This window comes from Cetorhinus maximus, chromosome 1, assembly GCF_964194155.1.
Source record: "Cetorhinus maximus chromosome 1, sCetMax3.hap1.1, whole genome shotgun sequence".
NCBI classification, from domain to species: Eukaryota; Metazoa; Chordata; class Chondrichthyes; order Lamniformes; family Cetorhinidae; genus Cetorhinus; species Cetorhinus maximus.
Window position 1 is genome coordinate 221703273 of NC_135879.1, and position 27076 is coordinate 221730348.

At 43.2% G+C, this 27076-nt stretch overlaps 1 protein-coding gene and 1 non-coding gene across 4 annotated transcripts in view; both read right to left on the reverse strand.

The window, feature by feature from the left end:
- Positions 1-27076, reverse strand: part of LOC144687491 (fibroblast growth factor receptor-like 1) — a 352123-nt gene that overhangs the window by 81819 nt on the left and 243228 nt on the right. The gene's annotated exons all lie outside the window — the stretch shown is intronic.
- On the reverse strand, positions 12817-12918 carry LOC144689108 (U6 spliceosomal RNA). The gene has a single exon (XR_013578563.1). It is a non-coding gene; the product is annotated as a U6 spliceosomal RNA (small nuclear RNA).

Sequence of the window (27076 nt, forward strand, 5' to 3'; positions counted from 1 at the left end):
TCTCTCCATTACCACATTGCTTTTGTGGGAGCTTGCTGTTAGCGAATTGGCTGCCACATTTCCAACATTACAATAGTGACTAAACTACAGAAGTACTTAATTTGCTGTAATTTGGGACATCTTGACATCATTAAAGGTTCTAAGTCTTATATTTCTTTCAGTTCTGTACTGCGGAGCTGAGCAGCGACTAAGACCAGGCCACATGTTTTCATAGCAATGTGGAAAATTACTTTGGAAATTTTCAGTAACTTTTCTCTTAAACAAATGTGCGGTGGTGCATTACTTAATTACACTAATGTGTAGGTATAATTTGTAATTGTTTTCAGCATAGTCTATTAAGATTGACAATAGTGATATTATCCAAAGTTCATTATCATGAACATATCAACAGGAACAGTTTGATCTTTGGGAAGTCTTAAACATCAAGTGTTTTTATTGTTGAATCTCTAAGATGTTTTAATGGGGTAACACAGGAGTACATCTCAGGATTTTCAATGAACCTCAGTGGCATAGTAATTTGAGGGCCTCGCTCATTTTTCAGGTTCTAAATGCTTGCCTAAGCCTATGATGGCAGTCAGGATGTAGGCACTCATTACAAGCTGGAAGTGGACTGGCTGCCATATTGATATAAGCCAAAAAAAAGGGTCCAGGGCCTGTGTCTGGAGCAGATGCTAGGCCTTTGCATTTCCAAATAATGGGCACAAGTGCTTGAGGCTCCCTATACAATTTGGGTTTGCCTTGAGGCAGTGAGGGCGGGTTGCATTATGGAAAACTACATTTACATGTGGCCTAACAGATGGTCCTTTAGTTATTTGGAAAGGCAAAGGCCTAACGTCTGTTCCAGGCACGGTCTCTGGACATTCAACATGGTGGCCTGTGCACGTCCAGCTTGTAATGAGTGCCCACATCCTGCCTGCCATATTGAAGGTTTAGGCAGACTATTAAGTCTGCTGCAGTTTGTCACCATAAAAGTAGTTTTTAAAAGATACTTAACTGAATGTGGGGCAAAATTTTCCCCCTGTTGGGAGGGTAAGTTCACGAGCGGGCGCGCTTCCGATCGGCGCCCCCATTTTATGTGGGCAGGCCAATTAAGGCCCTCCTAACGTGATGTCCGCAAGAAAGCGCTATGTGCTCCCTGTGCGGGCAAGGGGGGGGATTCCCTGAGCCAAGAGTATGCTCTTTCATGCACGTGCGTGAAAAAGCGCACTCATCTCCCTGAGGCTAAGCGCTGCCTCAGGGAGATCGGCTCCACAATACAAAATCATAAAAACAGAAAAAAAATTTCCCTGACATGCCCTCTCATGCAACCCTGTCACATGAGTTGGGACATGCCCATAACTTTTAAGTACACTTTTATTAAATTTTTATAAACCTACATGAAACCTCGTCCCATCTCTCCCACAACCCCAAAACTCCCAGTCTCCACCCCCAAGCTTTTGTAGTCACCTTCCAATCTCCCATGTCTCCCAGTACCAAAGAGGGAGCTTTACCAATCATTTCATCCCTTAACCAAATCAGATTAACTGGTTATTTAGCTTATCATGGAATTCTTCTGTCTGTAAATTGGTTGCTGCATTTTCCTGCATTTTAACAATAAAACACTTCAGAGGCAATCCATTGGCTTTGAGACACTTAAGAATGTTCTAATAAAGTGAAAGATGCTATATAAATGCAAGTCCTCTTTTATTCACTGACATGCTGGGTGACACCATGATGCCATTCAGTAATCAATTAGCTCCTCTCCTCTTCTTGGTTTGACTCCCTTACTTGGCTGAGGTTCCACAGGCCCTGCAGTACTTTACCTAAGTGGACGTGACAGAGTCAAGCTATAAAGATAATGAAGGTGGTAGAATTACAAAGCTGAACAGGTTAAGCAACAGGAGGATTTGAATTTGACTTGGGAATTGAGCAGTCAGCTGGAACTTGAAATTCAAAGTTAGGGAAATGTACTCCAGGGAAGAACGTATCCAGGAAAGCACTATTGCTTGATTGGAAAGAAACAAATGTGTAAAGGAAATTGAAGATTGGCTGTCTGGCAGGAGGCAGAGAGTGGGGATAAGGGGGTCCTTCTCAGGATGGTGGCCGGTGACTAGTGGAGTTCCGCAGGGGTCAGTGTTGGGACCACAACTTTTCACTTTATACATTAATGATCTAGATGAAGGAACTGAGGGCATCCTGGCTAAGTTTGCAGATGATACAAAGATAGGTGGAGGGATAGGTAGTATTGAGGAGATGGGGAGGCTGCAGAAGGATTTGGACAGGTTAGGAGAATGGGCAAAGAAGTGGCAGATGGAATACAACGTGGGGAAGTGTGAGGTTATGCACTTTGGTAGAAAGAATAGAGGCATAGACTATTTTCTAAATGGGGAGAGAATTCAGAAATCTGGAGTACAAAGGGACTTGGGAGTCCTAGTCCAGGATTCTCTTAAGGTTAACTTGCAGGTTGAGTCGGTAGTTAGGAAGGCAAATGTAATTTTGGCATTTATTTCGAGAGGACTAGAATATAAAAGCAGGGGTGTGCTGCTGAGGCTTTATAAGGCTCTGGTCAGACCACATTTAGAATATTGTGAGCAATTTTGGGCCCCGTATCTCAGGAAGGATGTGCTGGCCCTGGAGAGGGTCCAGAGGAACGATCCCAGGAATGAAAGGCTTAACATATGAGGAACGTCTGAGGACTCTGGGTCTATACTCGATGGAGCTTAGAAGGATGAGGGGGGATCTGATTGAAACTTACAGAATACTGAAAGGCCTGGATAGAGTGGACGTGAGGAAGATGTTTCCATTAGTAGGAGAGACTAGGACCCGAGGGCACAGCCTCAGAGTAAAGGGAAGACCTTTTAGAACAGAGATGAGGAGAAACTTCTTTAGCCAGAGAGTGGTGAATCTATGGAATTCATTGCCACAGAAGGCTGTGGAGGCCAGGTCATTGAGTGTATTTAAGACCGAGATAGATAGGTTCTTGACTGGTAAGGGGATCAAAGGTTATGGGGAGAAGGCGGGAGAATGGGGTTGAGAAACTTATCAGCCATGATTGAATGGCGGAGCAGACTCGATGGTCCAAATGGCCTAATTTCTGCTCCTATGTCTTATGTCTTTAAAGGACTGCTGATCCTGGTTGGCAATAAATTAAAGCCAGTACAACAATAGTCAATGTCAGTGAGTATAGCAAATCAGACATTGGGATGCATTATAAGGTCGATATTGAGCCAAAATAGCGAGGTCATCCTGTCACATTATAAATCATTGGTGCAGCCACAATTAGTAATATTGTGTACAGTTCTGGTCAGTGCAGTACAAACAGGATATTGCAGTAATTGAAAGATTTTAGCAGCCAGCAACTGTCATGATTAAGAGAATGGAGGGATTGGATTATGAGACATTACATAAATTAGGCATCTTCTCACTGGAAAAGGGAAAATTGAAAGGTAACGTGTTTCTTATTTTGAGGATTCTAAAAGAACTAGATAGCACAGGTCCTGACAAGGTATTCACCTTGTCCAGAATAGTAGAACCAGAGGACATGGGCTGTGCTTGAAGGGGGTAAATACAAGCCTAAAAAAATGCAGGCGCTATGATAATTTTCAATGATGATCAACTGTATAAATAACTGAGTGTGGGAAAGAATAATAGAGTAACTAGAACAATATGGTGTTTAACACAGTTGAGAGGCAGCCAGAGTTATTTTCTCATGCAATAAACACACCTTTCCGCAACATTTGCATCAAGTATCTATTCAGAGTCTCTTCCCAGTCTTATAAGCCTCTTAAAAACAATCAGGTTGGGGCCAAAGTTTCATGTGAGGTCTCTTCACTGAGAATATATGAGACATAGTGGAGGGGTTTTATTGCGCCGCATATACTGTGTTGTATTTGAGCCAGGATGAGCCTTGTAACCACAACAGAAACCACACTGTGATCCCTGATGGTCACCAGTAAACCGCTACAGATGTCCAATCAGGCATTTAACATTCCAGCTACAATAGCTATCACAAGCTTTGTCTCCACCCGTGACATTCTGAAACTCAGCTCGGTCGATTTTCCTTAAGCATTGTGTATTACGATTGTCCATTAAGCTTTAAGACAGGCACTCAGGCAGGCAGGGAGGGTCTGTAGACCTGCCTGGAGTGCAGGCACCCCTGTCTGTGGCTGAGAGCCGGCCTCCAGACAATTACGTTGCACTCCCGTCATGTTGGGAGCCCGGAGGCCGGCTGGAAAATCCCACCAATCGGTCTCCTTTAACTGCCCGTAACAAGTCTCTTAGTGAGCCTAATCGGCCACCCATCTCGTGGCCTGGCCAGGCCCTGATCCTGCCTCCTCTAAAATGGATGGCACTGGGAATGGGGTTGGGAAATTGGAAAGCCAGCCGACGTTGTTTCTTCGTGCCCCACCCGTTTCCATCCATGGCCTCGGCAGGGCCTGAAAATTCGGCCCTAGGTTTGTATTCTCTGGAATGCAGAAGGCCAGGGGGGGATTTAATTGTGGTTTTTTAGGACTTTGAAAGGAATTAATAGGACGGGTAGAAAGAAAATTTTTCTGCTGATAAGGGAGTTCAGGACAAGGGGGACATAACATAAAAGTCAGAGCCAGGCCAGTCAGGGGAGGAGTTGGGAGACAGTTCTTGATGCAAGGGTTGCTAGATGGTGGAACTGTATCCCAAAAGAAGCAGTAAATGCTCACTTAATTAATAATTTTAAACCTGAGAGCAATAGATTTTTGCCAGTGTGTTAGGGATTTGGAGCCCAGGTGGGTGGATGGGGATGGAAGATAGAGATAAACCGTGACGTTATTGAAATGCGGAACAGGCCTGAGGGACTGACTGTCTCCTGTTCCATATGTTCCGATTTGATGGTGATGGACATCCCAGCTGAGCTCCGCACATATATAGACACTTTCCAGCAAGGGTCACTAAGCAAATAACACTTGGTTATCACACTCACGATGCAGGAGACAGACTTAAATTAGCTATAGCATTGGGAAAAAGTCTCATTGGATGTATGAATTCCGGATGGGGTTGTTTTTAATCTCTTTCTTCCCCCACGCCCAGGCGTTCCGAGGACAATTTCTCTCTTGGCGCAGCTGAGACCTGGTAATGCAGCATGGAGTAGGGATTGAGCCTGAGAGCATCAATAACCAGAGGGCACGGATTTGGCCAAAGAATCGGGGGTGGGAGGGACCATGAGGAGAATTTTTTTAACGCTGCGATTGTTATGACCTGGAATGAACTGCTTGAACAAGTGGTGGATGCCGATTTACCTTTCAAAAGAACATAAGCACTTCAGGCTTGCTCTGTCATTCAATCGGATCATGGCTGATCTCTTATCTCAACGCTACCTTAACTCACTATGCCCAGGTCCCTTGTGTCCAAAAAAAGGGAATTGGACATATATGTTTAAAAGTGGAATTTGCACAGCTATATCGAAAGAGTGGGTGGAGTGGGACTAAGCCAACACTTCTTTCAAAGAGACGGCACAGCCACATGGGCTGAATGGCCTCCTTATGTGTTCCAATATTCTATGGCTTGAATGATTTAACCCCTCACTGCGCAATACTGTAGGGGAGATGCTGAATAGGATTTTAAAGACCAGGATTTAAAAATTACCTCGGCTTATGGAAAATGATATTTCCAACAATCTGTTTTATTTGCAGAAAAGCCAAATCTGTATGGAGCATGCACTGTAGCAACTGACATGGTTATTAGAAATGGCTTCTTCAAACAAGCCTTTATCCTATTTCCGAGATGCTGTTAGCAAGCAGTTGTCGCATCAGCCTTTGATGAAGCGTAGTAGTAAATGGATAATGATGCTATAATAAGGAATTTATCATTAAGGCTCTCTCTATGGATTTCTTTGGTTTTTATGTCCATGATGTAGGAAACCAGTGGAAACCAGTGATAACATTGTGAAAACATTTTTTTTGAGATTGAGTTCACCAAGGTGAAAAATGTTGCTGCTGAGAAATGGAATGGTCTATATTCTACCATTTGGTTTCAACAATAACCTGAGTTGGCTTAAGCTGCAAGGCAGCTACATACTGCAGCTCTCTCTAATCTTCAAACAACAGCATGTCTTAAACTTAAGCACAGAGTACCATCCCCTAGTGCAGAGCCCATCTTCTAGTGCCCAAGGACTGTCTGTAGTGCGCAGAAGACCATCTCCTAATGTATCAGAGTAGAACTGTTTTATCACTGTGTCAACTAGCAACTACGAGACTCCTGTTTTTTTTTTACTCATTCACCTGAGATGGGTGTCACTGGCTGAGCCAGCATTTATTGCCCATCCCTAATTGCCCTTGAGAAGGTGGTGGTGAGCTGCCTTCTTGAACTACTGCAGTCCCTGTGGTGCAGGTACACCCACAGTGCTGTTTCACTCCCACAGGATCCTTACCCGCACTACTTTGGCTGGATTTGAACCAAGTTGACAGAGGTAAATGGGCACATGTGACACACACTGAACCCTTAACAGTGTTGTCAACCGGTTCTTATCCTTCATTATGATCACAACACTCCCAAATTCAAACTTAACTTTGCTTCTGTTAATTGACAAAGCCTCTATATTTCATCCATGCATGTGAGATTATTCATCTCTATTAGACAAGCAACGTTGCACTCTGTTACTGCCTCACCAGGTCAAATTCCTGCCTATGGCAATGACCACAGACTACAAAGCAACACGAGGTATGTTGCTTTGACTACACTGAGGTCACTTTTCAAACCAATATTTGTAATTATTATAGGAACATTAGGAACAGGAATAGACAACTCAGAAGATTTTCAGAAGGCATTTGATAAGGTGCCACATCAAGGGTTATTGCGGAAAGTAAAAGCTCATGGTGTAGGAATGGATAGAAGATTGGCTAGCTCAAACGAAACAGAGGTTAGGCATAAATCGGTCTTTTTCTGGTTGGCATGATGTAATGAGTGATGTGCCACAGGGATCAGTGCTGAGGCCTCAAATTTTTACAACCTATATAAATGATTTGGATGAAAGGGACCGAAGGTATGGTTGCTGAATTTGCTGGTGACACAAAGTGGCAGGATAGTTAGATGTGAAATGGACACAAGGGGGCTACAATGGGATATAGATAGGTTAAGTGAGTGGGCAAGGACCTGGGAAATGGAGTATAATGTGGGAAAGTGTGAAATTGTCTATTTTGGCCAGAAAAATTAAAAAAAACATTTTATCTAAATGGGTGTAATTGCAGAGCTCTGAGATCCAGAGGGATTTGGGTATCCTGGTGCATGAATCGCAAAAGGTTAGAATGTAGGTACAGCAAGTAATTAGGAAAGCTAATAGAATTTTATCACCTATTGTGAGGGGAATTGAATACAAAAGTAGGGAGGTTTCAATTATACAGGGCATTGGTGAGACCACGCCTGGAGTACTGTGTACAGCATTGATCTCCTTATTTATGAAAGGTTGTAAATGCGTTGGAGATAGTTCAGGGAAGGCTTACTAGAATAGTAGAATGGGGGGTTGTCTTATGAGGAAAGGATGGACAAGCTAGACTTGTATCTGCTGGAGTTTAGAAGAGTAAGAGGCAACTTGATTGAAACATATAAGATCCTGAGGAGTCTTGACAGAATCAATGTGGAGAAGCTGTTTCTTCTTGTGGGAGAATCCAGTACTAGGGGCCACTGCTTAAAAATAAGGGATCGCCCATTTAAGACAGAGATGAGGAGAATTACTTTCTCTCAGAGGGTCATGAGTCTTTGGAACTCTTCCTCAAAAGGTGGTGGAAGCAGAGTCTTTGAATATTTTTACGGCAGAGGTAGATAGATTCTTGATAAGCAAGGATATTGGAGTAGGCAGGAGTGTGGAGTTGAGGTTACAATCCGTGAATTTATTGAATGGTGGAGCAGGCTCGAAGGGTCAAATGGCCTACTCCTGCTCCTAATTTGTACGTTCGTATTCAATCCCTTGCGTCTACTCTACCACCAAAGTAGGTCATGTCTGATTTATGCACTCAACTCCTCATTATTTGATATCTTAACTAACAAAGCATATAAATTTCTGTCTTGGCGGAGAGAATTCCAGATTTCTAATACCCTTTGTGTGAGAAAGTGCTTCCTGATTTCCTTAAGATTTTGCCCCTTTGTCCCCTGGTAGAGGAACTAATTTCTCTTCTTTTAACATTTTAAACACCTTTATTAGAACGCCCCTCAACCATCTATACTCAAGGAAATACAAAGAAATTTTGCGTAAACTGTCCACATAATTTAACCCTCTAAGCCCCAGTACCATTGTGGTCAATCTGTGTTGCAACCCCACCAAGGCCTATTATATCCTTCCTGAGTTCCGAGCCCAGATTCGAATGCTATACGCTAGATGGGGTCTGAGCAACTGAAGCATAACTTCCTCCCCTTTGTAATCCAGCACCCCCACCTTAAGATAACATGAAAATAACAGAGACTGATCACCAGACGCAGATATGGGGAAACTTAGCAGCAACTCCTTTCAAGCCTCACTAAAAATGACTTCATATTCGAGCATTAGTTACAATGTGATTGATAACTCCAGTCCTGAGAGCAGGGATTTATGAACCAACACGATAATCCTGTTTTGTTTGTGAATACATGACGATTCTTGTTGAACGAAATCATTAACCAGCAAATCTCTTTTCATAACTTCACTGGCTCTTTCATAAAGCATGTTGGTCTCTCATACCTCATTGTGTTTGAGGTTAGGTTATCATTAGCACCTTGATATAGAGGACAGAGCTGGCGCCAACAGAGTTTGGTTACGCTCGAGTGGATACAATAAAAGTACACCTGAATTATATCATTAGCATCACAGATAAACACATCAAACAAAAGGAAATGTCACTTTAAAATAACTTTGTTCTGTCATGCAAACATTTAGCGAAAAGTCTTCTTAAAGCCGTTTTCATCCGTCTATAATTTTGAGTGTATGGCTACATTAATGACATGTGCACTGAAGTAAAATGTTAAAAGGGGTCACACGATGGAACATATCATACGTCAATGTTTTTGCTTTTTGACTTAGAAGCTACTTAAATTTCAGCTGGTGGGAATGATCAGTCAGGCAGCCATATCACTCATCCATCATCTTTTCGCTCTTTCTCCTCTGTAATTTCTAATCGCTGCGTTATGGGATCGTGATAGCGCAGTGGTAACGTTACTGGGCTTGTAATCCAGAGGCCTGAACTAATGCCCCGGAGACATTGATATTGCTGACAGCCCCGCCCCCCCCTCCCAGCCATTGCAAGAGTCGGCCAGCAGTCGGAAAGAAGCCCACCCCTCGGCCATACCCTGCGGCCAGCGGCCGAAACAGGCTGAGAGTGGAACTTCTGCCCTTCAGTGAGAGGAAGGATGGGATTTTTCCGTCCCCGCCCTCCGCCCCGGGATCATCCGGTCCCGTCCAAAAGTCAATGGACGCTTGGCAGGGCGGCCGAATCTCCCGCACCGGGTCCTGCCACGATGGGGGCCGGAAAAACCAGGCCAAAGTCCCGCCCTGGAGAGCTGCTGGCCAGTGGAGGGCAGCCACGGCAACCGGACACGGGTAAGTTGGGAATCTCGGATGGGGAGGGACCAGGTAGCTTAGGGAGCAGGGGGTTGGTGGGGGGGTGGGGGGGGGTTGGGAAGGCGTGATTTGGAGGCCAGCTGGGAAGGAACGAAATGGGAGGTAACATGTAGGAGGAGTGCCCCCAATGCACAAGGGGAAAGCCTCAAATGCAGCTCTTTCTTCCCACCTTTACAAAAAATATTTTAAAAAACGCTTGCTCACTCCCACCTGCCTGCCCACGCCAACCATTTTATGACACGGGCTGTGTATTATCTGGGTCAATTGGCTAGTTAAGAAGCTCAATCGACCCTTAATTATTTAGTTAAAAATGGTGGGCCGACTGCCAATGTCGGCACCTGCCTACCTATTGTATTATGGGGGACAGCTTGGGGTGGGTGGGTAAGTGGTGGGTATGCCACCCCTCGTATTTTACCTGACCCCCCCCCCACTGAAAACACACCTGTGGGAGGCTGTAAAATCTAGCCCATCAACTCAAATGGCACAGCAGCTGGGGGAATTAAAATTCAATCATTAATGAATCAGGAATTAAAAAGCTCGTATCAATAATGATGTTGATCAAAACTACCAGATTATCATAAAGAACCTGTCTGGTTTTACTAATGTCCTCCAGGGAAGTAAATCTGCCATCCTTTCCTGGTCTGGCCTAAATGTCACTCCAGATCCACAGCAATGCTGCTGACATGTGGTGAGGTGAGAGTGACTGCCCTTGACACCAAGGCAGCTTTTGACCAAGTGTGGCATCAAGGAGCCCAAGCAAAATTGGAGTCAATGGGAATCAGTGGGAAAAGTTTCTGCTGGTTGGAATCATCCCTAGCACAAAGGAAGGTGGTTGTGGGTGTTGGAGGTCTGTCATCACAGTTCCAGGACATCACTGCAGGAGTTCCTCAGGGTAGTGTCCTCATCCCAACCATCTTCAGCTGCTTCATAAAAGACCTTCCTTCCATCATAAGTTCAGAAGTGGGGATGTTCACCAATGATTGCACAATGTTCAGCACCATTCGCAACTCCTCAGATACTGAATCAGTCCATGTTCAACTGCAGCAAGACCAGGACAATATCCAGGCTTGGCTGACAAGTGGCTAGTAACATTCATGCCACACAAGTGCCAGGCATTGACCATCTCCAACAAGAGAGAATCTAACCATCGCCCCTTGAAATTCAACGGCATTACCATTGCTGAACCCCCACCACTATCAATATCCTGGGGGTTACCATTAACCAGAAACTGAACTAAGCTAGTTACGTAAATACTGTGGCTACAAGAGCAGGTCAGAGGCTAGGAATCCTGCGGTGAGTAACTCACCTCCTGACTCCCCAAAGCCTGTCCACCATCTACAAGGCACAAGTCAGGAGTGTGATGGAATACTCTCCACTTGCCTAGATGAGTGCAGCTCCAACAACATTCAAAAATTTCGACACCATCCAGGACAAAGCAGCCCGCTTGATTGGCACCCCATCCACAAACATTCACTCCCTATAAACACCAATGCATAGTGGCAGCAGTGTGTACCATCTACAAGATGTATTGCAGTAACTCACCAAGACTCCTTAGACAGCACCTTCCAAATTTATGATTTATCTAGAAGGACAAGGGCAGCAGATAGATGGGAACACCACCACCTGAACGTCCCACTCCAAATCACTTACCAACCTGGCTCGGAAATATATCGCCGTTCCTTCACTGTCGCTGGGTCAAAATCCTGGATCTCCCTCCCTAACAACACTGTGGTTGTACCTACACCACATGCACTGCAGCAGTTTAAGAAGGCAGTTCACCACCACTTTCTCAAGGGCAATTAGGGATAGGTAATATATGTTGGCCTAGTCAGCGAAATGCACATCTTGTGAATGAATTTTTAAAATCTCTTAACTGCCCCTCGGAAAAGGCCTAGCAAGCCATTCCGTAATACCAAACCTCCACCAAAATGTCCAATAAACATATAACCAGTCGGACCACCTCACATCGATCTAGGCACCGTATACAACAAAGGCATGTCCTTCCCACTCGACAAAGTCCACCTCACTAACCTCTGAGCTCCACAGGGGCTGGTCCCCGTGGTTCCTTCACTGTAGCTAAGTGAACATCCTGGAACTGCCTCTCTAACAGCACTGTGGGAGTGCCTGTAACACATGGACTCCAGTAGTACATGGTGGCGGCTCACCACAACATTCTCAAGGGCAATTTGGAATGGGCGCATTCCTACTCACATGACATTCACATCCCATTTTAAAGGCCAGGGGGATAGAAATTAGTCTGAGCTGATTTTCCAACCATTATTTCTACCTCTGGGCTAGGGAGGGGAACAATCAACTGGGGTTGAATGACCCCCTGCTGGACAATGCATGTGTACAGGTTGAGCAGAGGGTGATGCTCAGCTGCAATGTCCTCTCCCAGCAGGCAGCTACTGGTATCCATGAATGTTAGCACCTTCTTGGGAAAGAGAAGCAGAGAACATGGCAGGTAAACCATATCCAGTCAGCTGCAACACACCTTAAGAGTGTCCCCCTGAAGTACTCATCACTTTGACTTTATGCGTGGTTCCTTTTCCACCTGCGCCAGCTGTTTGTCATCTTAGCTTAAGCTCATATCTCAACACCTCTGCTTAAGGTTTCAACAGAATTTTTAAAATGTGAGTCAAACGCAGCCTGACATAACCCTCAAAATTATTTCCTGCTTTTTTTTTAAGCAAATGTATCATTTTTCATTGATTTATGTCTCCAGTTTGTTTTACAGGGAAGTGAAGGGCACAATCAAAGCATGTATGGTTAAGCCCATGAAGTCCACATGGTACAGAGTGATGGATGTCACATGTGAAATCTCACATCAGTCACTGGATTTGGAATGTTTTACAGCTGTAGACACAAAACACCCAGGCATCGCGAGGCTTCTAATTTTAAGTGGCTCCCAACCCAATTGGGTAACGTATTGCATCTTTGAGGAACATTTATCAAACCCATCTGCATTACAAATCGATCCTGAAATACCAGTGTGTGTTAACCCTTTGGGCTTTCTGATGTAATGACTCAAATAGAGTAAATAATGGGTATAGCTTTCAGCAAAATAAATGGTAAAAGTCATTGCAGTTATTACTAAGAAACATAAACAACAAGTCTTTCGGGAGTTTGCTGTGCCTTTTCAGTGCCATTTTTTGAGTGCAGTACATATGAAGGTTGGAACCAATGCTGGTTAATTTTTAACACATCCAAATGGCATTCCCTTTGTCCACAACTTAGCAGATGCATGAACCCATTTAAAGTAAACGACTGAAACCTTCATTAAAATGGCTGACAAATTGGCATGCCGTCCTTGCTTAAGAACCATGCTAATTTTCTCTGTGTCATTCCAACATTAGAATATGTGCTGCCAAAGTGAACGCAGGCATCTCCAAAAAGATCTTTGGCATTTTAAAGTAGCTGGCAGAGGGGTGCCGCAGGAATAGGTTGAGTATCTATCTGCTAACATCACCAATGGTAACTTCTATCCTATTCAAGGTAATGGAGTGAGCTATTTATTGAAAATGCAGGCACTTCACAGGCCCCACCATCCCTGCAAAAGAATTAAAATTGGCATTCTTCTAGATAGAAACTAAAATTATCTTTGAAAAGTCCTGTTGCTTGTGCTATCTATTTTAAAATGACTGACACTTGTTTGTGAAGATGGACTCTCATCTCTGTTAGCATCTTCATACCGTTGACTGGGACTGGAATTCCAGCGTTGTGATGGGTAGAAACAGCTGGTGGGTGTCAGCGATGTGAGAACATAAGGCATCTCAGCAGTAAAACTGAACGTGCTGTGGCAACATAAGTAATCCAAGGCTGGAAGGCAGAGCGCAGCCTCTGCAGGAGCTGTGACTTTTAACACCTACAGGTTTGGCTGTGCTTTGAAGTCTTCACAGTTTCTGGATCAAACCTTCTTGTCCCACCCTGCCTAGCAGCACCTCACCATTGGGAATGACGCTGAGGCACTGACACATTTGAGACCAAATGCGTCTTGCCCATAACCAGGCGAGAATCTGCGTTCAAGGCATTTCCATTTTTCAGACAAATGTGCACTCTGAATTCTCAGTTAACCGTTTACCAAACTTTAGGCCTTGTGCAAACAGAGGCCTTCAATGCCCATTCTTCATAAATCCCTACTGCAGCGATTTATTTGAAACAGGTAATCTCAGTTGATAGGCTTTTAACCCTAATTTATAAAAGATAAGCTTGGTTGTCAATCATGTGGTAACTGCAGTGCAATTAATGAAATGAATTAATACAAGGACAATGACCCATTAAAGACAAGTCCTTTAGAAAACACAAATACCAATATTACAGAAGCACAGATAATGCATTGGAAGCAAAATAAAACTGTCTACAATTCAATCTGCTGAGTTTCTTGAGTGTGTGTGTGTGTGAAGGTTCTGGTCATGAGAACCCTGTATTTATAGAAGCAGCCAGGGTTAGGTGAAAATGACAGGGTTAAAACTATAGCTATGGCTTATTTGTGCCCTTGATCAGTGAGAGTGGGACTCTTCCAACGGGAATACGATGGTAACTGAACTGCCCGGACCTGTAGTCTTCTCACGAATCAGAGTTAAAATAATTTGTTAAAGATATGAAGCAAGCAAGGCACATCAAACAGAAAGCATTTGACATCTGTCCCCATGCATGAGAAAAATTACTGGATCTGAAAGCATTAAATGCTGTAATGTCATGGGCTTCTTTGGTCTCTTCTCCCATATACTTGTCTGCAGCTGCTCAATGTAACTTTAGCAAACATCAAGCAGAGAAATGGGACTTACCGAATTAAAATATTTTACATACTCCCTGCTCTCCTTTCTCTTTGAAACGAGTACCGCCTTGCAGAGATTGCGGTGCTGTTTCCTTTTGGTCTTTCGTTTAGTGAATGGCACTAAAAGCCTCTATGTTGCTCCAGAAAAAAAGGTGGTTTTTTTTGGTACCCATGTGGAGGAAGATTATGCTCATTAAAAACTTGGAAACAGAAAAGCAACCACAAATTACCATTAAAGGGTACTTATTTCATGGATGGGTTGAAGCCCTGGTACAGACCAACCTCTTCATCAAACCATTATGATGAATAGCGATGGAGCATGTTATGGAAAAGTCAAGCCCACATGAAAACTGCCCTCTTTGATTTAGTTTTACTTTTTTGTAAGGACCTGCAGCATTCTCTTTTCAACCAGATGGGTGTTCATACCTGCAGTTGTTGTTCAAAGCGATTTGTGTCTGTGTGTGTGTGTGTGTGTGTGTGGTTTAGATTTGGTTACGAGTTCACTGGGCAGGGATATCTTTAGATTGAACTTAAGCCGAACCTACTTTGCTCATCTGAGTGTTGAGTTTCATCCATTTTTCTGGCCACTACATGAGCTGTCACCATCTTTAGGAGTTACTGAGTCTCATTTCAGTCTTGCAATGAAACTTTGTTTTCTGCCACTGCATTTCAGAGAAACACAAGCATCATCAGCGAGGAGAACGTTCTCCTGCTCACTTGTTTGCATTGGCAATCTATATTAAATGTGAACAGTCACCTCCCAAAGTGCCAAAAAAAATCTACCGTGGGCATCCATAAAAAATGGAGATTGTGTGTCTTTCAATCTGAATTTATTTTGGGAAAAGAACAGGTGGAAACTAGTGAACGAAGAAGTCATGTGTTAAACTACGATGATCACTAAATCATGATGTATTATTATGATGAAGGATATAATCTGAAGTGGTAACTTCTCTTTACTTTTCCATGTATTGATGGATCTGCTGCATATTTCCACCTTTTCTATTTAGACTTCAGTGTTTCAGCATAGACAGTGTTTTTTTTCATTTCTAATCTATTCACAATATTTAAATTTATTAATCTGCTCAGGTGGTCCAATTGATTCCCTCGATCTTGATGCTGTGATGAGCACACTGGCATTACCCACTTGGGTTTGATTAATGTGTTGACATCGATAACTAGGCACCAGCTTTTTGTCATTTTTAACCTAGTATTAGTTCCCGCTGGGGCAATTCCATCTCTTCTGACTGATAGGGTGGAATTTAATGACCCCTCCCCACCCCAGTGGCAGGTTTGGAGGCATGGGGGCACTTAATCAGGTGTGAGGGCACAAGGTGGGGACTCCACCACCTTCCTGCTTCCACCTGAACAAGCCTGGGCTGGGTAGGCTTGTGGACGGTGCTCCTGTCCAATGCTAATTGAGGTCCTTAACCTGGGAATTAATGCCCGTTTAAGGGCCTCATCCCATCACTGCTGATACTCTACCAGCGGCGAGTGCAGGAGACACCATGTGGTGAATCTATGAAGCGAACTCTGTCCAGTTTGCTGTGGGCTTCCAGGGATGAGTGGTAGGATCCCTTGTTCAAACGCACTGAGTGCCTGATCAAAGGACCTAGTATCAGGAAGGAGGGGGCCTGCTGACAGCTACCAACTACCCCCACCCTTTCTTCTGACACTGCCCCACCCCAGCCGGCAATAGCCGTGAACCCCATCCCATCCTCGCTCACACGTGCACTCTTCTGTCCCGGGTGGGTGCATTACTGGCAGCAGCCACTGCTCCCAGTGGTGCTGACAGGCAATGGAGAACTGCTGGCCTCTGATTGGTTGGCAGCTCTTGGCAGATGAGATCTTCGCCTCTAGGGTGCTAAATCCCAGGAAAGGCCCGACGCTGGCCAGTTAAGTGCCTGATGGGCACTTAATTCCAGTGGGCCTTTCCCCAATAGAGATGACGCGGGGTTTCCCGCTGGTGCTCCAGCCAGTGGGCAAGATCCCAATCATAAACATTAAATCCTGCACATAATGTGGAGCAGCAGCTGCATCTGAGGGAAAACAACTGGATTTTTCAAGACTGATCTCTCTGAGAGATCTTCTCTCTGTCCTGTCGTGAATCAGCGGACAGTTGTTGGTCAAGTGCAAGACCACTAGTACGTGAATGTCAAGCATGTGCCTGCCGGTGACCTACTGTCTTCCTGCTGCTATGCAAACCAGTTTGTAAAGGTGATGCTATTAATAAAAGACTGAGACCCAAGCATTGCAATGCGACACATTAAAAAATAGATGGGCTGAAAGAAAAAAAATGCTCAGAAGGAGAAAATAAGAAAATAAAGTAACGAAGACAAACAAAACGCTAAATTAGTTTTCCCTGATTGTAATGACTTATGCGCTTGTGTCACAATGATTGTGTTTCACATTTCCTCATGATCTTTCTTTCTTTCCTAGGACGTGGGCATTGCTGACAAAGCCAACATTTGTTGCCCATCCCTAATTGCTGTAGGGCAGATGGTGGTGAGCCACCTTCTTGAACCGCTGCAGTCCATTGTTGTAGGAACACCCACAGTGATATTGGGATGGTAATTGCAGGATTTTGACCCAACCACAATGAAGGACCAGTGATATAGTTCCAAGGCAGGATGGCGCTTGGCTTGGAGAGGAACTTGCAGGAGGTGATGTCCCCATGCATCTGCTGCCCTTGTCCTTCTAGGTGGCCTAGACATGGGCTCCTGAAATACTGTGAACAGTTTTGGTCCCCTTATCTAAGGAAAGATATACAGGCATTGGAGGCAGTCCAGAGAAGGTTCACTAGGTTGATCCCGGGTATGGAGGGATTTTCTTATGAGGAGAGGTTGAGTGGGTTGGGCCTGTACTCATTGCAGTTTAGAAGAATGAGAGGCAATGTTATTGAAACATTTAAGATTCTTAGGGGGCTTGACAGGGTGGATGCTGAGAGGTTGTTTCCCCTTGTGGGAAATCTAGGACCAGAGGGCCTAATCTCAGAGCAAGTGGTCACCCATTTAAGACAGAGATGAGGAGAAATTTCTTCTCTCAGAGGGTAGTTAGTCTGTTGAATTCTTTACCGCAGAGGGCTGTAGAGGCTGGGTCATTAAGTATATTCAAGGCTGAGATAGACAGATTTTTAATCAGTAAGGGAATCAAGGATTATGGGGAGAAGGATTATCAGATCAGTATTATTTCAATGAATGGTGGAGCAGAATGGTGGGCTACTTCTGCTCCTATTTCTTATGGTTTTATGGAAGGTGCTATTGAAGCAAACTTGGTGAGTTGCTGCAGTGCATCTTGTAGATGATGCACACTGCCCCCACTGTGGCCAATGGTGGAGGGAGTGAATGTTTAAGTTGGTGAATGAGGCCAAGTGGGTTGCTTTGTCCTGGGTTGTGTTGAGCTTTTTGAGTGTTGCTGGAGTCACATACATCCAGGCAAGTGGGGATTATTTCATCACACTCCTGACTTGTGCCTTGTAGATGGTGAACATGTTTTGGGAAGCCAGGAGGTGAGTTACTCGCCACAGAATTCCCAGCCTCTGACCTGTTCTTGTAGCCACAGTATTCATATGATTGGTCCAGTTATGTCTCTGGTCAATGCTAACGCCCAAGATGTTGATGGTGCGGGATTCAGTGATGGTAATGCCATTGAATGTCAAGGGGTGATGGTTAGATTCTCTGTTGTTGGAGATGGTCATTGCCTGGCATTTGTGTAATACGAATGTCACTTGCCACTTTTCAGCCCAAGTTCTCCAGGTCTTGCTACAAATGGACATGGACTGGTTCAGTATCTGAGGGATGTGAATGGTACTGAACATTGTGCAATCATCAGGGAACATCCCCACTTCTGACCTTGTGATGGAGGGAAGGTCATTGATGAAGCAGCTGCAAATGGTTGGGCCTAGGACACTGCCCCGAGGAACTCCTCAGCAATGTCCTGGGACTGAGATGGTTGGTCTCCAAAAACTATAACCACTTTCCTTTGTGATAGATAAGACTCCAACCAGTGGAGAGTTTACCTCCTGATTCCTGTTGACTTCAATTTTGCTCGGTCTCCTTTACTCAGTCAAATGCTCGATTGTTTACGGTAAGGTAGAGTACCAAACTTTACTGTACATTATGGTATACTTTCAGGTAGAAATTTGTCTCTCAGCAATGTTATCACAGAAAGTCTCAACAAGCTCAAATCATATTCCTCTTTCCACTACTTTAACCTCAGCATTAGCCCATTTATTTCAAATGGATCGACACTTATGTTAAAATAGCAGAAAGAGGAATTGGATACATTAGTTTTAAGTGCTTGCATTATCACATCTATAATAGTAATTTCTATCCTTACATCTTGTACTTTGAATAACTAAGATTTATATTGTATCTGGAAGCTAATACATAAAATGTAACTTCCCAAATTAGCTTCCACCATTTCTTTGCTATGTATACTGGCATTTCAGAATTATGGCCATTACTGACACTTTTCCGATCCAAAGGTTGATAAAAGTTCTGCTATAATAAAATGGACGCCACTTTCCGCTCATTGACGCTTTTTCTAGAGGCCTTGTTCTCTTCGACCTTGAATAATTCTGCCCCCATTTGTCATCTGATAATGCTACATTTCGCGATCAATTCTCATCTCTTGGAAGTTTGTGATGCATAAAACTAATGTTTTCTCAGCCTACCAGCAAGCTGTAAGTATTCCCAGTGCTACCAAATCAGCGCCAGCTCTATAACACTGCAGTAGCTGTCACTGTAATAAGTGACAGAATTATTATGCCGTGATTTTACTGCAAAGTGAGGCTAATATCAAAAGCTTCTTTGAGGAAAATAACATCTTATTGGAGGGACGCCCAGTTATTATCGTTCCATGCTTCCTTTCACTTTATTGGCTGACAAACTTAGTGACAACAAAGGGAATCAGGACTGGACTTTCCTATTTTATGAAAGAAATATGAGAAATGCCCTTTTTCACCATAAATTACATTCTGCGGATAACATCATGGCAAAACACTACTTATAAAACACGTGATTCCTGAAAAGCAAATTAAAGTAACAAAAACTGACAGTTGCTCATGGCTTACATTATAAATGTCAAAATGTTTCTTAATGCTGTGGAATTTGCAAGCCTTTACATATGTCAAGCTCGCCTCCTGAGCACTCAAAAGCTCTCCACCATCTGCAAGGCTCATGTCAGGACTGTGATGGAATACTCACTGCTCATCTGGATGGACACGTGCAATAATATTCAAGGAAGCCAACACCATCCAGGACAGAGCAAGTCACTGGATCGGCACCCCTGCCACTAGATTGTGGGCAGCTGCTGCATTTCGATTATGATAAAAGCGTCATTACATTGTGGAAGCTTTTATGGATACAGGGAAAAGCTAAGCTTACAATTACTATTTTAAAATATTATTACTATTTAACATTATTTATAAGGCTAACATAGTCTAACTTCTGCAAATGGGTTAACAGAGAATCTTTACGCAGTGTTCACAATTTTGTGCTAATATTAGGAAGGTGACTGGTTAAAGGCCAGACAATAATATTTTTTTTCTTTTCATCCCAGTTTGTGAACTTTTTGATCACAAATGTTGTGTAAAAGTTGTTTGCTTAAAACTCAAAGTAAGGTCAAAAGGTAACGTCTTAATGTAATGCAACTGATGATTTGTTTGTTTTCAGAATATCACTGAATAAGTAGAAATTCGGCAGTTTGTAATCACCCTTATGTAATGTTTGCTTGGTGGAACCAGGGGCAGATGGGAGAGGTACTGAAGCAAGCAGATCTAGGAGGAGATTGGCCAACCTTGCTGTCGGCACCTTCCTGCTCTAGGGAGGGTTGCTGAGGGTGAAAATGAGCCAATCATTGACTATTGCTATCAGAGAAAGGAGCCAATCATGGACTATTGCTATCAGAGAAAGGAGCCAATCATGCACTGTTGCTATCAGAGAAATGAGCCAATCAGCAAGTGTGTACATGACAAGGCGGGAAGCAGAGATCTATCTGAGCATGGTGTTCTTTAAGTATGAGGCCGTCACTGCATCTGGACAAGGAAGGGGGAGAGCCTGGTCAGCTATCTGAACAGAGAACAGACAAGGACGATTGACCACCCGATTCTGTCTGTTTCTCAGGGAAACCAAGCAACTAAATCACAGGGGGAGTAGTCACTGGTAAAAGTATTATTGAACTGTCTGTAACAGAAATCAAATAATAAAGTGCAGTTGTTTTGGGCCAAGTCTTGAGTTTTGGGTCATTGATATCTGGAGTAGACCACCGAACCCAGATGATAAGAATAGCCTACAGATATAACTCCATGTACCACATCTAGTCACACGCCATCCTGATTTGGGACATATATTACCATTTTATCATTGTCACTGGAGCAGAACCCTGCAAGTCCTTACCTAACCAACACTTCGGGAGCACTATCAGCACTAGACCTTCGGCAGTTTTAAGAGAGGGCCAAACGCTATTTTCTCAGCATAGCTAGGAACATGCAATAAATGTAGCCTGGCCAACATTGTCGATATCCCAAGAACACATTTCTTAAAATCACTGTGTCTGGACATTCTGATTACATCTAATGACTGTGGTGAGAATCAAATGAATAAAGTAGACTGATTTACCTGTAATGTCTCATCTGTTTTCAAGCATGCAGAAGAGAAAGCGTCAGATGCTCAAAAGCCAAAAAAATGACTGACACATGTGCTGTTCCCTGTGGTTGCCTCAAACGACCCCAAGACAGCAGTAACCTTCGCTACTACTGGTAATGCATGGCAGATGGTTGCAGGTTTTTGTGACCCACTCCAGTTATAGCCTGCCTGCTCTATCTGAGAAACTTCATGTTCTTTAGTTGTGGCCCAAGCAGTATGTCACAATGGGGAAGCACTTGGGCAGGTATTATGGCTAGTTCTAGGGCTGGAGGAAATTAAGGAGATAAGGGTGAGGCCATGGAGGAATTTGAAGAAAAGGACACCAAGCCCAGGGGTGATAGGTCAAAGGACTTTGGTGATGTTGGTTGAGGGGTAAATGTTTTACTTCGGTTCAATTCAAATAATCCATGGGATTTTGTATATCCACCTGAACATGCAGATGTGTCCGCCCTCATAATTATAAACATTATTCTGAAAGAAGGCACCTCTAACAATAGTGCACTTCCGCAGCACTGTGCTAAAATGTCCTGAAGTAGGAACACAAACCCACAACCTTCTGAATCAGCCAATAGTTGACACAATCTAGCTCTGGGTCTGACCTGCCATAAAACTCACATGTTTTAATCGACTGTGTGGTGTATGAGTTCATCATTAAGAAGGCCTTAACAAGGAATGTTCAGCCTGAATTAGTTTGAGAGTTAGCCATGCTTGTAGCAGGACTAAACATGGACATATAATGCATTGCCACTTTCTGCCAACTTTTCACTACGTCGACATTTCTGCTAAAGTAAGTGGGAAATAAATGTCAGCCCACAATCTACAGAGTGAATGGATTAAGGAAAATGCTAATGAAATAGATTAAAACAAGGGCAGAATTTTGCCCTTGGCGAGCGGGGGGCGGGCCCCGCTCACTGACGCGTAAAATGACACAGGATAATGTGGGGCGGAACGCCCAATGTCACCCCGCCCCATTTAAATTTTCAGGAAGGCGGGGGCGCAGCAAAATCAGCTGCGGGCCCACCAACCTGTCAATGGCCACTTGAGGCCATTGACAGGATCAATTAAGCAATTAAAGGACCTGCCCGTCCAACCTTAAGGTTGGCGGACAGGCCAGGAGCCCCAGCGGCAAATAGAGAAAACATGAAACCTCATCCAGCGGCAGGATGAGGTTTCATGTAAGGTTTTTAAAATTGTAATAAAGTTGTTATGTAAATTATGAACATGTCCCAACTCATGTGACATTGTCACATGAGGGGACATGTAAGGAAATTTTTTTTTTCTATTTTTAATATTTTTAAAATTCGAGGCGATCTCCCTGAGGCAGCACTTAACCTCAGGGAGATGAGTGCGCTCTTTCGTGCGCATGCGCAAAAGAGCGCACTTGATTTTAGGGATTCCCCCCTGCCCGTGCAGGGAGCACATAGCACTTCTCTGCAGATGTCACGCTGGGCGAGCCTTAATTGGCCCGCCCACGTAAAATGGCGGTGCGGCCCAGATCGCTGGCGGCTTCGGCTCCGTGCCCACCCGCGATTGGGTCAGGCCCGCCCGCCCGACACATGGAAAATTCTGTCATAGGGATTCTAACCCTTTCAACGGAATAAAACCTACAGAACTTTCTCATCTCATATATTGGCTCTTTCATCATTCTACAACCAAGGAATTCATCTGCCTGTGTGGACATCATTTTACGACAGGACCAAAACATGTAAAAACATTGATGCAAATGTTTTAAGCTGATTAATGAATTACAAACTAATGTTATTTATGTTGTCTTGTTTGAACCTTGGAAGAAAGTAAATAAGTTATATTGTTGGTGGCAGCTAGTCTAGACTTCTAGTGACTGCTCGTCCAGGCCTCTGACGGCTGCTTGTCTATAATGATATAAGTAGCATAAAAGGAAATAATGACATGTATGTGTAGATATGTTCTTTGATAGGACAAGGCACAGATTTGGTGACATAATTTTTGACTGCTTTAAAGAAGAGCAAATACAAATTAATGATTAATGTTTATAATGGAGTTATCACACAAACATAATGGGATTTATATGTAAACCCCTCACACCAGTGGCACACCAACATGAAAGCCTTCCACATTGGTTTTTTATTCATTTAAGGCCAAAATGTATTGCCCTTCACTAATTGCCCTTAATAAGGCGGTGGTGAGCCGCCTTCTTGAATAGAGCTGTGTGGCATGCTCAGCCATTTCAGAGGGTAGTTTGAGTCAACCACATTGCTGTGGGTCAGGAATCAGATATAAACCAGACCAGGTAAGGACGGCGGATTTCCCTCCCTAGAGGACATTCGCAACAGTCCAGTGGTTCCATGGTCACTATAACTGATACTAGCTTTTTACTCCAGATTTATTTAATTAACTGAATTTAAATTCCCTACCTGTTTCCACATCTCCGGATCATTAATCCAGCCCCCCTTGATTACTAGCCTAATAACATAACCTCCTCCTCGTACCATGCCCTGAGGGAGACTTCCATTTGATTGGTCCATGGCAATGGACAAATTTGCCAAGCATAATCATAACCATGGATTATGCTTGGCAAAGTACTGCAGTGGTTTGCCATTGCCTTCTGCAGTATGGCTGACCAGGAAACGATCCCACTCTTACCAATTGCCATCAGGTGCATTGGAAGGATTTTTACAGGCTGAAAAAACAATATTTTGGCCCTATTATGAACACACCTTCCATGGCCATCAAGTCCTGAAGCAGGATTTGAACCCAGAGCTTCTGGCCCAGTGGTAAGGACGCTACCACTGCATCACAAGAACTGCCAACAAACCCACCATGCTACCATAACCTACAAAACAGGAGGATAATGGTCTTGCAGTGTCAATAAATGTTACTCTTGTTTGAAACTAAATTCAATCTTTCATCAAACTTATGTCTCTAAATAGTAAAAAAAGCCAAATGAAAAGCAAAATACTGCAAATGCTGGAAATCTGAAACAAATACAGAAGATGCTGAAAGCACACAGCAGGTCAGTCTGTTTCAAGCAACCAGCCCTTGGTCAGAATAGAAAACGAGTGCGAATACTATCTCAGTCTTGTCATAATGCCAGCCAGTGATCCCACAATGAGCCTGCCAGAAGCATTCAGGGTATGCAACAAATAATTTTGAATGACTGGATTTCAAAAGAGAGAGGCTCTAATTTAGCCCTAAATAGAGAGACAAGAATGGATACCAGAGGTTGTGTTCCTCTCAAGTTGGGTTTCAGACACTTCAACATTTGATGGTCTGAAAGTTCTTGCATATATTGCATCCTATAGCTAACTGGAAAATGCTTGAAGCCAAACGCTAAATGGGAAAATGCCCTATCTCCCACACTCTCACCATGGTGCTCAAAAGCAGCAGGAAATAGATAAGGAGCATTGCTGAAGTATAAATATCGGAATGTGAATTTGCAGGAAGGTAGCTACAGACCAAGACCTCCCAACAGAATTCTCTTTCACCATTTTCTTCTGATGATGTCTCGGTTAATTTTATTTAATAACGAGAAACTGAAGGCAACATTCCACACAGTAGCTTGTATTACATTCTCATGAAAACATGTTGGAAGCCAGTTATCACAGACGTCAAAATAAAGCTACTGCAAACAAAGGGCTGTAGAATGAAATAAAGGAGAGCAGCTGTTCCCTCTCAAAGGAAAATCCATAAGCAGTGAAGCAAGAGACAGTGACGCCACCAATCAGTTTATGAATGTCTGCTAAAACAAAGGCTGCAGTCCAGTACCTCACAAACCTTACTAGAAGGCCAGGATTGAGCCATAGAGAAAAACACATACCACAACCTGACAGGCAAACACAACCCATGCCCAACCCTTCAAATTCCACTAAATCACTGCAGTCTTACAGCGTTCAAATGGACCTTATCATCAAAGCTGCTCAAGAGTTTTGCCAGCTAACTATCTCAGCGTGTGTCTCCACATTAACATAGAACATTAGAGGTCTTTGTTCCTGGGTTAATGGTCATGGAAAGGAAACAATACAAGCAAAGGCATGCACCGATTCCCCCCATCTTGGACAGGTTAGACAAAAGACACAACTAGCCAGAGCCTTACAGTAAGACATCATTAATGTCAACTGCAAATCATGGGCACAATAAAAAGAAATAAATGAGGATAGGCTAGAACCATGAAGATGGAGCCCTTACCTGTTTCCTTACAGCAAATCTAAATAAGAAAAGGGAACAGGTAAAAATGAGGAAAAGACAGCAAGAGGGACACTTCTCTCTTCATCCTTAAAAAGAATCATTCTATCCTCTCTTTTCATACAAACTTGATTTGCAGTTCTGATTTAACACCTCTCACTTTACAACCAGCTGCCTTGGGTGTAGTAACAAAATTACTTCAGCAGTAGAATTAACTCCGATGTGACAAATTCTCACTCTAAAGAATAAATTGCACTTGATTAGCTGGAGGTTAAATGTGTCAAATGCACAAAGTAAATCTGTGTCCAGCGGGCCAGATTTATGATAAATTACGGCAGTGGGATAAGATTTGGATTGCCTTAAGACAGAGTGAGCATAGACTTAGTGGGTTGAATGGTCCCCGCTGTGCATTAAAGTTTATAGTTTGGGGGCTGAATCTATGGCAGGTGCATTCACCAAGTTTTCAACAACTACAACAACTTGCATCTATATAGCACCTTTAACCTAGACTAAATGGGACTCCTAGAAGTAGTTGCACACATTGAGCTCTAAATTAAATATTTTTCTTGCCGTTTATTTACTATTTCTCCTTCCATCTTAATGACAACTTAAAATTGATGATCCCTTGTCACTCAACCCCTTACAGGAAACAATGTGGAATTTTAACTCTTCCCAATGGGAAGGAAAGGGACAAGATAGAGGCTTCATTTGACCACTGGTCCTGTCAATCTTCAAATTTAACACCACTGGTTTTGCTGGTGAACAAGATGCCCGCTTAAGCAGGACCCTTATGTATAAATGTTAATCAGGTCCTAAAATGCATTTTAACTGGGGCCTGAGCATGAACCTGTTAATCCCTAAATCTTGCAATGGACAAAATATTTTTCATGTCTAAAACTCATAAAGAAGGGAAGAGAGAGACAAAATACGTGGATACATGTGTAGGAAAATTCTGTGAAAGGTTTAGTGCAAATGATGCAAAGCAATCATTTCAGTATGGAAAATTCTAAGAATGTTACTTTTAAAAATATCTTTTATGGAAATGTATTTTATTAATTAAATTCCGTGCTTAATTGTTAAATCACTAACATTGTTTTTCTATTGACCAGGAGAACTGAACATGGTCACTCTTAAATAATTGAATGCAAAAGCGAGGGTCAATTCCATTTAACAATGAATAACAGAAATAACACAATTGGGCTTGAAGGGTCAAATAAATGAAAAGTTATTCTGTGGGAGGGCTTTTTACCAAATAAATTGGGGAACTTTCAAAACTAATTTTCTGAGAATGCAGCCTATTGTTATAGCAAGCACTTATTCAAAGCCTATATTGTTCAACTTCTGTGTTCCTCAAAGTAACTTAAAAGCAAGTCTTGAGAGGCCTACATTCTTGTGACTCAATGCCTCTAATTTAATTGGTGAATCTATTCTGTGTTTTTCTGTTTCCCCCTCCCAACCCCTTTCTTTCATTCCTGGTCTAAGTTGGGCTTGCATTAGCGAGGTTTACAGGAAGATCGCAATTGAATCATCATAATGAACTAGCAAAGCCACAAAGACTGGCCCAAGTAAGTAGCTAATGAGAAAGGATTCCTCCATTTATAAGACAACCCACCACAGGCAAGATCATTAAAGAGATTCAGAATAGAGGTGAATGGTGGTGGGGGGGGCGGATTCTTCCAGCAAAAACTCCACCCTTCATGGCATAGCACTAATACCTTTTCAGAGCACAATACATGACATGGCAAATCCCTCAAAACTTAATGAGCTACAAGCTTTCCTTTCACAGGAACAAAGGTTTGGCCCCTTTCTTATAACTAATCATGAACAAATGGTATCTCCATGATGTCAATTAAATAGTCGATTCTTCTAATGCTGAGAACTAGATGAAATGGGGAAGAGGGTGGCGGGAGAGAATATAGGTGTACTTCAGCCTGGTTCCTTTGACATACTGGGACA